Here is a 13,433-nt window from a genome sequence, read left to right on the forward strand (position 1 = left end):
TTACTTTCTTTGTTCTTCTCTTACACATCCTAATTGCTTTCTTCCTTATCATTTTCCAGGCAGTCAACTCTTGCATTCTCAGCAAGATGTTCTAGTGCATCCACCTAAATTTGTTTCATCTTTCATTCTAACACACAGTTCCGCCTGATGATTTATTTCAGATACTCAGTATTAGGTTAAACTATTCATTTGCTTGTCCTAGTGAGTGCTTCCCCTTCTGCTAATCCTAGTAAGGTGGGTATTTTTATTTGTTAGTCTCCTTCAATAACATCACTCTTCATAAGCCCTAGAACACAGAGGTTGAGAAATGGACTGCATGAGTAAGTGTCAGATGTGGAGCGCATGATCTTCCTGAGGGCCAGCGCCCATTGAGAGGGAGAAGCTTTCTAGTTCTCTGCTTTGTGGAGCATTTCAGAAATGCAGAATTGTAGGCCTCACCAACATCTGCTCTCAGGAGCTGTATTTTAACAGGATGTCCCTTTATGCACATTAGAGCAGAGAACATTGAGTTTAGCATAGCCTGCACCTGGCCTGTTTCACTTACTTATATTACATGCTTGGCCCCAAAGGCATTTGAATTTCAACCCTGGCATAGAGAGTAATATGATCATTTTTACGTGTGAGAGAGTTGACACAGTAATAATTGATTTTGTTTGTAATAAAGCAATCGGAGAAACTCTGTTATTGTATTCAAGTTGCATCCTAACTATAATACTCATGTCTTTGGCTTCTCCATTTTAGTGAAAAGTGGGATATATACCACCACATCTCTCAGCAGTGTGCTTTGACCTAAAGTATACTTACATTTTAGTGAACCACTTTATAGCAGTTTTACTATGTTTGTCTAATGCACATGGTCTTGTTTGCAGTCAATACATATTTTGGCAAGTATATTATTTTCAAAAGATATATATATATTTCCTTTACCATCAGAAATAACAGTTGCAAGGGAATGGTTGTAGTGAGTCTTATAAATTCTTTTTGGTAGATATGTCATTGATCCCCAGAGAGGAGTTAAGCTCCAAGACTTTCAGTGGTCAAGTCAGTTGTACAAATTGTTTGCTGCAAATTCTTGGGAAACTTAAGATAAGAAGGCATTTTATGTTCATTTTATAAATGGAGCAAGGTCCATGTAAAATAGAAAATGGACCACTTGAGATTGTGTATCCCCTCTTCAGCTCTCCCTACACATTCTCAGATGCTAAAATAGGAATATTCTTCTGATGCTTTATAAGCACCACATGAACATTTGTCTTAGTTGTCTTTTATTTTTTAAGCTTTCTTTCTTTAGAAATGCAAGACAGATAGATATTCCCATACTTTACCCTCAACATACTTTTAAAAAATTGAGTTTACATTTATTCTTGTCTACTTTCATTTTAAAACAATCTTTTAAGGAATGCCTGATAAAAGGTTTAGGATCTCCTGGAAGAGTGAGACGGCAACCTTCAGGGACAGCCTCTGGCTCATGTGCATTGGTCACCATGAGAATGACATGGCTGTCTGGATGTTCAGATGAGTACCTGTCGCCTCCCAGGTACTTTGTCTGTTCCCATAGTACATTATCCTTGCCATCACAGGGAGAAAGACAGTTTAATGGTGTGATAGAAGGCAGGCCATCTGTCTTATGGTACAGGGTGTGATTAGGACCAGGGTAAAATTTCTCTAAGAGTGTAGAGTGAATAGTGTTTCATATACCTTCCATATGTAATTTTAAATATCCTTTAATTTAAGTTCCTTTTTAATGAGAATCACCTTTTTAAAAATTGGTAAATTATAGGTAAATGTTTTAAGGTGAGCTTTCTTTCTTTGGACTGTCATAGTGGAACACTGTGAGTGTATGTTAAGTGATTTTGTAAACCAACCCAAGTTGGTCATAGATTTTCCCAGTACACAATTAAAATTAATACATAGTAAGAGTCATGCTTGATATAAATCTTTCAGAATGAATAGTTTTTCAGAATTATAATGTTTGTCATGGACTCTAAGCAGTGTGATGGATAAGTTCATGAACCATGTTTCTTCATCATAGAGGCAAGTTTTAGGAAATGCCAGTACTCTGCCCAGATTCTAGTGGGATTTTGCCAGGACCACAGTGTACCTGTTACAGTTTCTCTTTAGTTGGTGTGGTAATTCACTCTTCACTGAGTGGAAATGCAGTGACTCAGAGTCAAGGCAGATTGACAGATTGGACATTCGTCTCCAAGCAATTAAATAATGATTAGAATCTAATGTAGGTGAAAAACCTCTGAGGAAATTATGTGTTTGTATACAAGAGGAAGTGATATAGATACACACAGGTGGAGGAAGCAAAATGGTGATTACCAAAACTAAACAAAGTGAGTATTTTTTTCAGATATCAGGTTTATTCTGTCTTAAACTTTAATAAAAAGCTTTAAACTTTAATAAAATGCTTTACAGTTCATAGGCCAATTTCTTAAGTTAGGGTAAAAGTCTTAGAGAATCTCTGTTTTCTTGTTTCCCTGGTTAAAAAAAAAAAAAGCACAGCAAAGCCATTTATCTTGCATAATTATCCTCATAAACTTTAAAGTATGCTTCCCTCCAAAACATTATTGGCGTTGATCTGGCATACAGTCATCACACAAGTAATTACAGCTCTTAACTGGAACATAGTCCTCAGTATTTACTAGCCCCTGTTATGAAGACATAAATCATTTAATAAAACGGTGAGTGGACACATTGCTTGTCGTTTGTTTACTTTAGACGTGCTCTGTGGGTCTTCTGCATGAAAGCTCAAGCCGTCTGAGGCTGGGTTTGCGGACTGTGCTTATCATTGACAGAAAGCAGTGTGTGTGCATCCTGCAGACCCATTTCCTTATTTAAAGTGGGCATCCTTCCTCCACTGAGATGTGCTTCCTTTTTCATTACAGTGCTGGAGACGAAGCCTTTGTAAGCCCTTAAAGGCACATCCCTTCCAAATGACCTTTTGTCCTGAGAGGCTAAGATGTATTGTTTAGTTCACTCAGAATTGCATGGGGTATCCTAGGAATTTTTGTTTTGGTTAATTAAATTTGGAAATGTGTCATTTTTTCCCATTATAAAGCATAAATGAAAGTACAGTGAAATTGATTTTGGTGTTCTGGTAGTTGAGATAATCATAGGGGTAAATGATTTGGGATATAAAACTATATTTACCTTTTCTCCACTCAGAAACCTGAAACATGTTTAAGTTCAATTAAGTGATCTTTTCCTCTTGAAGGGTGTTCTGTATCCACATCAGGATGCTAACTAAGCAAGCTAATCTTTAGTAATTGTTCTACACAGACTTAGACTGTTGGCCTGGATTAAAGAATCTTTATACTTAAAAGTTTCTAAAATTAAAAATCAAAACCAAAATGTATTGAACTACTTAAGATGTTTTCTTATAAGTTAGGTTTTTTTAAAGTAGACCTTTTATAATAGCTGCCTTTAAACAGGTTCTTGTCTAGAAATCTGTATTTCTGTAATGATTTGAACCTTTTTATAACCTGCAATCAGAGAATCACAGATATTAGAATTTTGTTATGATACACACGTAGAAAAGGATTCTAGTGGCAGCTTTATATATTCTCTGTGAGAGAAAGCCATGTGATTGCCACAACACAATTTTAGTTTTCTACACATTTCTATTTTTCAATTTCTGAACTTTGTTCTCTCTTTAATAAGAACTTTATTTGTAAATGTATTGCCTCTCACACTATTTTCCAGTACCTGCTGTGTACTCTCCTTTCTTTCCTGTCTTCTTACTTTTGTTTCTAGAGAACCCTCACTTTTTAATTTCTGTGTTCAGAGATCAGTAAATTTTGTTATTGTGCATCCTTAGTCAGATGCACATTGCCTACTATGATGTTAGAATTCCTCTTTTACAGTTTTCTCTGAATTTGTATATTCTTATAAGAGCTTCTTATTCCATGTCTTTGTCTCTTATACAGTGAAAATAGTCTTTTCCAGCCACTTCCCCATAGTCCTCTTCAAAGCTATCAAGGAAATAGTAAATGAAAAGGAAAAGTAATTAGACCCTGGAATTGAGAGCTTTTTGCTTGTTGAAGGCTTTCTCTATCTTTGGACTGTCTCTCCTCTCCTGTGTTCTTTTAAGAGTCTGCATTTAGGCTGCTCAGATGACTGCTTGGATTCTGTCTATAGTCGCCTGTTCTACCTCTTAGTTTTCTGTTGTAGTTTTCCTTATGTTTTTATTAATATGTACTCTAGAAAACTAAGGAATTTTTGATATGTTTTCTTTAATTTTAGTATTATCTTATGCCTTATATGATCTGTATCCATACTTATGAAATTTTACTTACTGTATTTCCAATATATTTTAAAAGTTTATTTATATATTTTAGAGAACAACTTTGTAGAGCCTTTTGTCTTTGTCTTTTTGTCTTTGACGTGGATTCTGGGGATTGAGTTCAGATCCTCAAGCCTGTGATGAGCTTATATTGGCAGCCCTTGTGGCACTGTTTCCTAACAACATCTCAGAATTAGTATAAAGCTCTTCATGTAGGAAATATCCAATGAAATAATCAAAACATGCCATTTGTGTTGCACAGCAACTTATTTAGATGTGGCCAACAGGCACCGCACCATTTAATTCTGTGAAGCTCATTTAGCCAGGCTTTCACACTAATCCCTGAGAAAATCTCCTAGGAAATATTGAACGTGAAATTATGAGTAGTGAAGAAAAGAAGTTAATGCTAAAGTTACATGTCTTGCTGATGGCATACACAAATTGTACAAAGATAAAAATGATATTCACAGTAAATTTGCATTTGTAGCCAGTGAGAGAAAAGAAAACTGACTTCTCAAATGCTGATTGTTTGAAAATAATGTTCTTATCTGCTAAGAAAATAAGATCAGTGACTTAAACTTTGTCCTGCTTATAAATTGCATAGGCCTTTTTACTTGACTTTTATGTTTGAAAAAGATCACTGTTACCTTTATTTTCTACTTCATTAATTCATGGTACACACAGAAGGTGTTAGTATAGGGCTGGGAAGCAGACCAGATGGGGCCCAGGATGGGGAGTGAAGGTGAATGCCTGGGAACTTGGGGCCCTGTGGAGCCTTTTGGGTGTGAAGTGAGAAACCATGGGACACTTCCTACACCTTAAGATAAAGAGAGCCACTTGGTCATCAACCCCAAGGTGTCAGTGGCCCAGAACTGGGTGGTGGCTCTTTGACTTTCTTTGCTTTTTGAACAGTTTCTAGTGGGCAGCCATGGAACTTAAGCCTTTCATGTTTAAAATATAATAAACCGAGGATTTGATCAAAGTGTACTAAGATCTTAAGATTAATTTTAGTGTCTTCTAATTTCCTTGGGTTGTTTTATTCTATTTCTTTGTCTCCCGAATGCTATGATCACTTACTTTAGTATGTTTCTAAATAACTACATTGAAGATCATATTCTCTCAAGAGCATTATATTTTCTCACTATCTTTGTGAGCTTATTTATTTTCTCATATGATTGCCACATCTTTTGCTGGGTGTTTTTTTTCTAGGATTTGGTATTTTTGTAGTTGTTGTCAATACTGGAACATTTGATTGCTTGAGAGCCTTTAGCTCAGGCTGCTCTGGAACTCATCTGTGGCCAAGACTGACTCAAATACTGAAATGCTCTTGCTACAGCCTCCTGTGCTGGGATTAGAAGTGTATACCACAAAACCAGATTGCATCTTTATTTTAAACCAAACTACATTGGTATTGGAAAGTTAGCTTCTAATTAGTTGCTAAAAGTTACCTTGTGTTCATTTCTAAATTTCTCCAGTTATTCAGCACTAGAGCTTTTACTGCATACTCAAAACATAATTATCTCAAATAGTCTATTATTTTAATAATTTTAAGTATTTGTGATTATTCTAATTTACATATTTCAAGATCAATTTTATTCTCTTTAAATTTTATGAGTTAGTGTATTTATATTTATTGTTTTTTATATCTGATCTGCTTATGTCAATATTGGTAGTTTGTATTTTCTGCTTTTTCTTTTCAGCTTTTTCATGTTTCTTGTCTATAGCTACTCTGAGTTTTATATCTTGTCCCTTGGATTATATTTCAGAATTTATAGTGTGTATATTCTTTTTGTTTCTATGCTTAATTTTAACATACATCATGAAGTTCAAATCAAATTAATAGTTTTCTACTCAAAATGCTTGTCCTCTGGCCATCCATCCATGTCTCAGTTGCTTTCCAATAATGCAGTTCCTCCATGTGCCTGTTTCCAGGTTCTGTGTGCTTTTATTTTGCTACATTTTCATGGCTGATAATTACCATGATTGCATATGGTCTCCAGTTTTACCACCATTTCTTCTTCCGTCCAGTTCTTTCTTTTTAGTTAGAATGTCTTCTATTCGCATCTTTTTTTTAATGATTTCTTTGAGTATCTGAATTATAGGCTCTGCTTTTGTCTGAAAATATTTATATGTCTTTATAATCTCTGTAGTTTGGCTAGTTGAAAATTTTTTAATTGTTAATTTTTTAAGCAAGTGAAAATATTCTATCTTTGGGTTTTCTCTTTTGCTACTGGTATAATTTTTATTCTTTATAAATAGCCTCTTTTCCTTTTAAGACTTTTTCTTACTTTTTTAAAATCTAAGAGTGTAAATGTATATATGTGGTTGTGTAGTTTGCCTGTGAGTTGCAAATAGTTTTTAGTATGATGTTGAGTGAAAACCAAATCAGATATTTAATGAGTGTCCCAGACATCTCTAGAAGCACAGCTTGTTACCCTATTACTGAGATTATATAACCCGAACCCAAACGTCTGGCTTTTCTAAACAGTGAGACCCAGGATCTGTGTATTAGAGGAAATAGACTATAGGAAACAATTCTGAATGGTTTTAAGAATCATTTTAATCATATGATATTAGGTTAAACTTAGTTTTTATTAAGTTTATTCTTTGACAATTTCATACATGTCTATGATGTTCTCTGATTATTTTTCATTCCTCCACTTACCAAGTCAACTCCCTCTCCTTCCTACAAGTTCCTTTCCTACATTCCTGTCTTTTTGTTTTGTGACCTACTGACTTTGACTGGGGCTGTTCATGTGAACATGGATATAAAACTATCCACCAGAGCATGGTAGACCAACCAGTGACTAAACTAAAGGCAGTTACTTGGACTTCTTCAGAATCTATTAATAGCCACTGTGCCCCTGTTGATAGACTCAGTTTTGTGCAGGCTCAGTGTAGACTGTCATCAAACACTTACCTTCTTTCTTCCATCCCTTCACAGCATTCCCTGTTGCTTAGGCGTGGTGTAGATGTCCTGTTTAGGACTTAGCACCTGTCACTTATTCTCAGTATCTTGAGCACATGATTCTCTGTATGCACTATTGACACTACAAAAGGAAGCTTCTCCTATCAGGGCTGAGAACAGATCTTGTCTATGGGTATGAGCATAAATGTTTTGTGATAGTTTGGACAAGGTAGTTTGACTCCTTGTCCAGTTTAGCAAAACAACAGTAGTAACCCTCCCCTAGGGCTTGACCTCCCTAGCCATGAATGCTTGAACATTTTTACAGTGCCTTCCAGAATTCCCTCCAGTGTTGTCCTCAAATAAGATCAAAAGAATGGTTGGCTATTGCCACAGTAGTCATGCCGATATTGAGTTTGTGGGCATATCTTGCTTGGAAGGTTGTTAATGTAGCACCCAGAGTCTATAGCTGAGTAAGATTATTGATCGCAGTTCTTCCTCAAGCAGCCTGTATAGCAGCTTCTAGTAATGTTAAAGCTAGCCAGCAAGAACATTTATTTCCAGATTGCTTCCAGATCAGTTCTAGGTGATTTATCTGATCCTGAAACTTAAGCAAATGATATTTCTGTCATCAATAGTGTTTTATATAATTCTGGTGAGTAGCCAAGAGCAACAGCATTTGCCCATACAATTTTGAAAGGACAAGTCTCAAATTAGTGTTCTGAACCTTCCTTATACTCTGACCCTTTAATACAGTTCCTCGTGTTGTTATGACTCCCAACTATAAAATTATGTTTATTGCTACTTTATAACTGTAATTTTGCTACTGTTATGAATGGTAATGTAATTATCTGTTACATAGTATATCTGATATGCAAATCCTGTGACAACATCATTCGGCCCACAGGTGGAGAACTACTGCACTAAATTTGTGGTTTAAATTTGTGGTTTGTCTTTTTGTGTGCTCTGATATTTTAATGTTTCATAGTTAAGATGCTTAAATATTACTGATGCCAACATTACTACATGTAAAGTAAGATCTTAGTCTGATATTCTGTTACACAGTTAATAGAATGAAATGGGAAAATGCATCTTTTAGTTTAAATTTCTTTCTCTGTGGTATAGAGAAATACTTTACAAATACGGGGTAATTAAGAAGTTCTATTTTATACTGCTAAGTAAGTGGTAAGTTGTACTTTGTAGTGTTTTCTATTACTAGTAGATTTGATAAGTGAGTTTTATTTGTGATTTCTCCTTTCCTTTAAAAATATTTTTGAAATTTTTCTTATACAATATTGTGTTTATATTATTTCCATCCCCCACATCACTGAGCTCATTTAGTGTTGTAGTTGCTCTCCTGTAGACATGGTAATTCGGGGCTGACTAGTTGGGTTTGGTTAACCTATTTATCTGTTCGTCCCTACAGAAAACTGATTTTTCCTTTCTCAGCAGCCATTGATTGTCTGTAGCTTTGCCTCTAGGAGTGGGTTCTTGTGAAAATTTCTCTATCCATATTGGCATGTCAGCCATCATTGTCTTATCTTATGCAGGTCTTGTTTAGTAACCATATAGTTGAGATTTCGTGGGTATAGCATCTCTCTAAAGTCTAGAGGATACTGTTTTAGATCAGACAGCTGGTTCTCTGGCTCTTAGAATCTGTCTCTTCTTTGATGATATTCTCTGAGCTCTGGCTTATAGATGTATCTGTTAGAGGTGGGCACCCCACAGTCACTTATTTTCTCTGTTTTCACTAGCTGTGGCTCTCTGCAGTATCTCCTGTGTGCTGCAATATTATGTTCTAAAATATTGCTGACGGATGCCTAGGGATGAAGAGGTGGCTTGGTGCTTAAGAGCATTTGATGCTTTCCATTTCTAACATTCACATGGAGGCTATAACTGTAACCTCAGTTCCAGGGGACCTGGTACTCTCTTACAGCTGGCTTTCTTAGTCACTGCACTCTCATGGTGTTCATATATATGCAGACAAATAATGATGCACATAAAAGAAAAGTAAATCTTTGGAAAACTATTAAATCCTGATATTATTTTAATCTAGACTGCCCTCTAAGGAAGTCTGGCTTTTAGCTGGAAGCATGTTTATTGTAATCTGGAGGCTGGAGCACTCAAGGTTCTGTGGTATTGTGGAACAGCATTTCTGTGGGTAGTGAAGATGGGAGCATACGTGGGACATTGTTATTAATTGGATATAGCTGTAATGTCCAATGAATCCAGATGTCTGGTTTTAAAAATCGTAATCTACGACACAGGACTGGTGGTGCATGTGTTTGATCCCAGCATGCTGGAGGCAGAGGCAGGTAGATCTTTATGAGTTCAAGAATAGCACAGTTTACAAAGTGAGTTCTAGGACAATCAGGGTGGTTACTCAGAAAAACCTGTCTCACCAAACAAACAAACAAGCAAAAATCATAATCTACATGAATGGGAACTAGTTTATCTTTAACTGGGAAATTGAATTTATAAACTGAGGTAAAGAGAAGACCAAAGATGAAAAAAAAAAAAAAAAAAAACCAGAAATATTTTTGTTTGAACATACTTTTTTTCTTTACTGTTTTTTACTTGCATCCTTAATCCTTTATGTATGGTTGATAATGGTTGATTCAATTTGCTTTGGACTAAGTATTTAGATATTTATTTAATGTTTCTTGGTAGTTAGGAAAAAGGTAAGTAAATTGGTTTGCTAATTTTCTATTTTAATAGTATTAAATCACTTAAATGTAGGTTTCAGCTATTGGTGACTGCTGCTTTTCTTTTAGAGGAGCTATATATCCATTCTTTTCTGTTGAGTGTCTAGATTTTATGCTCAGTAGACGAAGAGGTTCAACATTTGGTTCTTTGGAGTGGCTGATTATAAATAGACTAGAAACTAGCAAAAAGCTGGGCCGCTGTTTCACTAATGGCCTTTTTTCAAATACTTAAAAGCAAATGATTCATCAAATAGAATCACTGCAAGCAGAAACTTGCAGATTTGTAGAATTTGACTCCTCCTAATCAGAGTGAAGCAACAGGATGTAGAGTTCCTGCTCTGCACCTGATTAAAGCCAAATGGAGGAGGAGCAGCTGCAACAGGAGGAAGCTCAGGACCATCTCAGTTGGGGGCAGAGCAGCCACAGAAAGGCAGAGGAAAATGACTTTAAAAATACTTTCTACATGTGTTTTATTTTCCAGATATGCTTAGTAGATAAGCACATATTCAGTCCCAGGGTTAAAGTGGCTTTTTTCTCAAAGCGACACAACATGTACTATTTAAGGAAAACAATAAATCTATTGATGTATGGTTTAAGCAAAATTTCTTCCTGTAGATGTGTTATTTTTGGATAATGTTTTATTATCTTAATTTTACTCGATTCTCTCTTTAGGCATTTATTGGAACTTTTAAAACAACCACTCTCTTGACTTTTATTAAATATTAATAGTTTTCCCCTTTAAACTTATATATATATATATATATATATATATATATATTTTTTTTTTGCTAGTATGGGCTCTCTGATTATATATATTTTTTGAACATCTGGATTCATTGTAATGTTTTCCCACACTGCAGTAAAGCATTGTGAAAATGTGCTGTTGTTATTTTACACTTTTATAATTCTTTCACAGATAAAACTCTGCTTCCCTAAAAATAAGTTTTTGTTTTTTAAATGGAAGCATTTTACTTAACCTAATTGAAAGTATAGGTCTGAGAAAGTATTAAAAAGTTTGAATAATTTTATACTAATTCCTGTATCTTTCTGTTTAGTTTTTTATGTGTGTGTGATTTTGACTTGATAATTGATTCATACCTATATATTACATATTTATTATTAACTGTGAGCTTTATGAGTATGTATTACATATTAACTTATGAATAATGTCTTTTAATCCTCATGGTTTTCTATGGACTTTATTATTCTTTTTTTTTAAAATTTTTATTGGTTATTTTGTTTACTTATATTTCAAATGTTATTCCCCCTTCCAGTTTCCTCTCCAAGAACACCCCATCCCACTCTCCCTGCCTCCTTAATTATTCTTATAAATAATCTTCGTAAAGTGTCATTTTCTTTGGGTATATATTACAAATCTCTGGTGAAATTTGTTGTATAACAAACTTATAGGACCCAATAGCAGTTTTCTGTACTTTGCTGATTAAGATTTTAAGTTAAACATGTAATTTCAGCTATCAAGCTTCACATAGAGACATCTCAGGAAAGGGAACTAATACCAGTATCACTTTGAGTGAATAAAAAAGGCTGTAGTGAGAGTGGACCCCTTCATTGACTGGGCAGCATAGTGGAGCAGCTGACTCTGGAGGCTTGGATACAAATGAGCCACCCCAGGAAATGAGGGAAGGGCTGACCCTCTAGCATTGGGTGGCCTAGCAGGAGCAGTGCTGAAAAACTTGCCCTGGTAGTGCAGATACAGGAGAGCCAGCAGGCTCTGAGTTTTGGGCCCACCCCAAAATCTTTGTCATTTGTGAATGGTTGGGATGCGTGAAATTGCCAGTCTTGCTGTTCCAAACCTGCAGGATCTCTGTGATGCAGTGCAACAATAACCTGCAAGGAGTCTCAATGAGGCTCTAATATTGATGATGTCACAGAAGCGAGAGATTTCGAACTATACCAGTGACACATTGCAATGAACATTTGCAAGTTTTGTGGACAGAAGGACATACTGTGGGACACACTATGACATTCTACAGCTTCCACAAATAAATGTTTTCTATGCTTTTTTGTTATTGTTTGTTTTGTGTTTTTTTTTTTTTAATTTTGGGGGTTGCAAGGGAAAGGGGTGACTATGAAAGGACAGGGAGATGAGTGGGCTGGAGTGCAAGATGTAAAACTCAAAAAGAATCAATAAAATGTTAAAAAAAAAAAAAAAAGCTAAGCCCACTTTTAGAAGAGTAATTTTTCTACACACTGAGTAGTGAGTGACAGTGTAAGCAATTTTTGACTTGAATATTTTGTCAACGCAGGACCCCTTTAAAATCTTAATTGTGGGATGGTCCTTGTGCATGTATATATGGTCATTATTTCATGGCAATAACAGGAATTTACTAGTTACTTTACCTCAGCTATTTATCTGTAAGACTAGTGTATTTCATTCATTTATGCATTCATTTATTCATCATCTATCTATCCATCCAGCCATCCATCTATCTACCTATTCATTCCTTCAGCACTCTTAGCTGGAGTCTTGACCAAATGAATCAATGCATTTTAATCAAATATAGTACTGCTCCTCAGTGACTCAGTAAGGTGTAGATACTCTATTTGGTTCAGTTCAGCCTTTGGCTACCACAGTGATTCAAATCAGGTAACATATGGTTGATGAATTACTTATGTGGAAAGCCATTGTTTTCAGCTACAATGAGTATTGCTGCAGTATAAGTCCTCATAGTAACTGGCATCTGCTTAATAGTGGATAGCATAAGTTGTAGAATTTGATTGGAAATAATATTTAATTTTGATCAAATTCAAACAGAATCCAGTTGTTTTAGCCCACTAACCATTGTGCAATGTCTTTCTTAAAAAAAAAAAAAATTGTTTTAGTATCTTTACCTGATTTAACTCCCAAGTTTTGTATCTAGTATTTTGAGTAAATTGAGAAGATACTGTTTGTTCCTTTCTTAATATATAAATTACAGTGGATAAAAGCTCCAATTACTTATACATGGAAATAAAAGTATTTTTATATATTAGATGTTTAATGTTGCTGTCATCAGTTCAGGTATTAATTGAGTTGTAGTAAACTTTATGAAATGCTTAGGGCTGTCATCATTTGCCACCACCATCCTATGGTTTTATTGCTGTATTGACGGCACCGTCTGCACAGTGTTGAATCATTATTAGAGAAGTTAAATGTCTCTTCTTCACTTCTGAGCTCTGGACCAATAGTTAAGTTGTGTTTTGTTTCACTGTAGCACTGTGGATTCAAATAAGGGCCCTCCTCATACTAGACAGTCTGCCACTGAACCACACCACCAGTGCCTCATTCTATTTTGATCCCTTGGGTTACATAGTTGCTCTTTACTGGAGAAGTTCCTTCATTTCTTCAGCTAGCTGGAAGGTTTTGTTCTGTTCTGATTTTTAAATCATGAATGAGTACTTAATTTCCTCTGATTTCTGTTTTTGTTAAGATTATTGCTTTTCTCCTTATTCTTTTTTATTTATATGCGAATTAAATTGATTGACCCAAAACAGATTTTGTATACCTGAAATAAAATCCACTGTGCCATGGTGT

At 35.3% G+C, this 13,433-nt stretch overlaps 1 protein-coding gene across 1 annotated transcript in view; it reads left to right on the forward strand.

The window, feature by feature from the left end:
• Positions 1-13,433, forward strand: part of Gmds (GDP-mannose 4,6-dehydratase) — a 514,073-nt gene that overhangs the window by 164,363 nt on the left and 336,277 nt on the right. The gene's annotated exons all lie outside the window — the stretch shown is intronic.

The sequence above is a fragment of the Arvicanthis niloticus genome, chromosome 8 (assembly GCF_011762505.2).
Source record: "Arvicanthis niloticus isolate mArvNil1 chromosome 8, mArvNil1.pat.X, whole genome shotgun sequence".
NCBI classification, from domain to species: Eukaryota; Metazoa; Chordata; class Mammalia; order Rodentia; family Muridae; genus Arvicanthis; species Arvicanthis niloticus.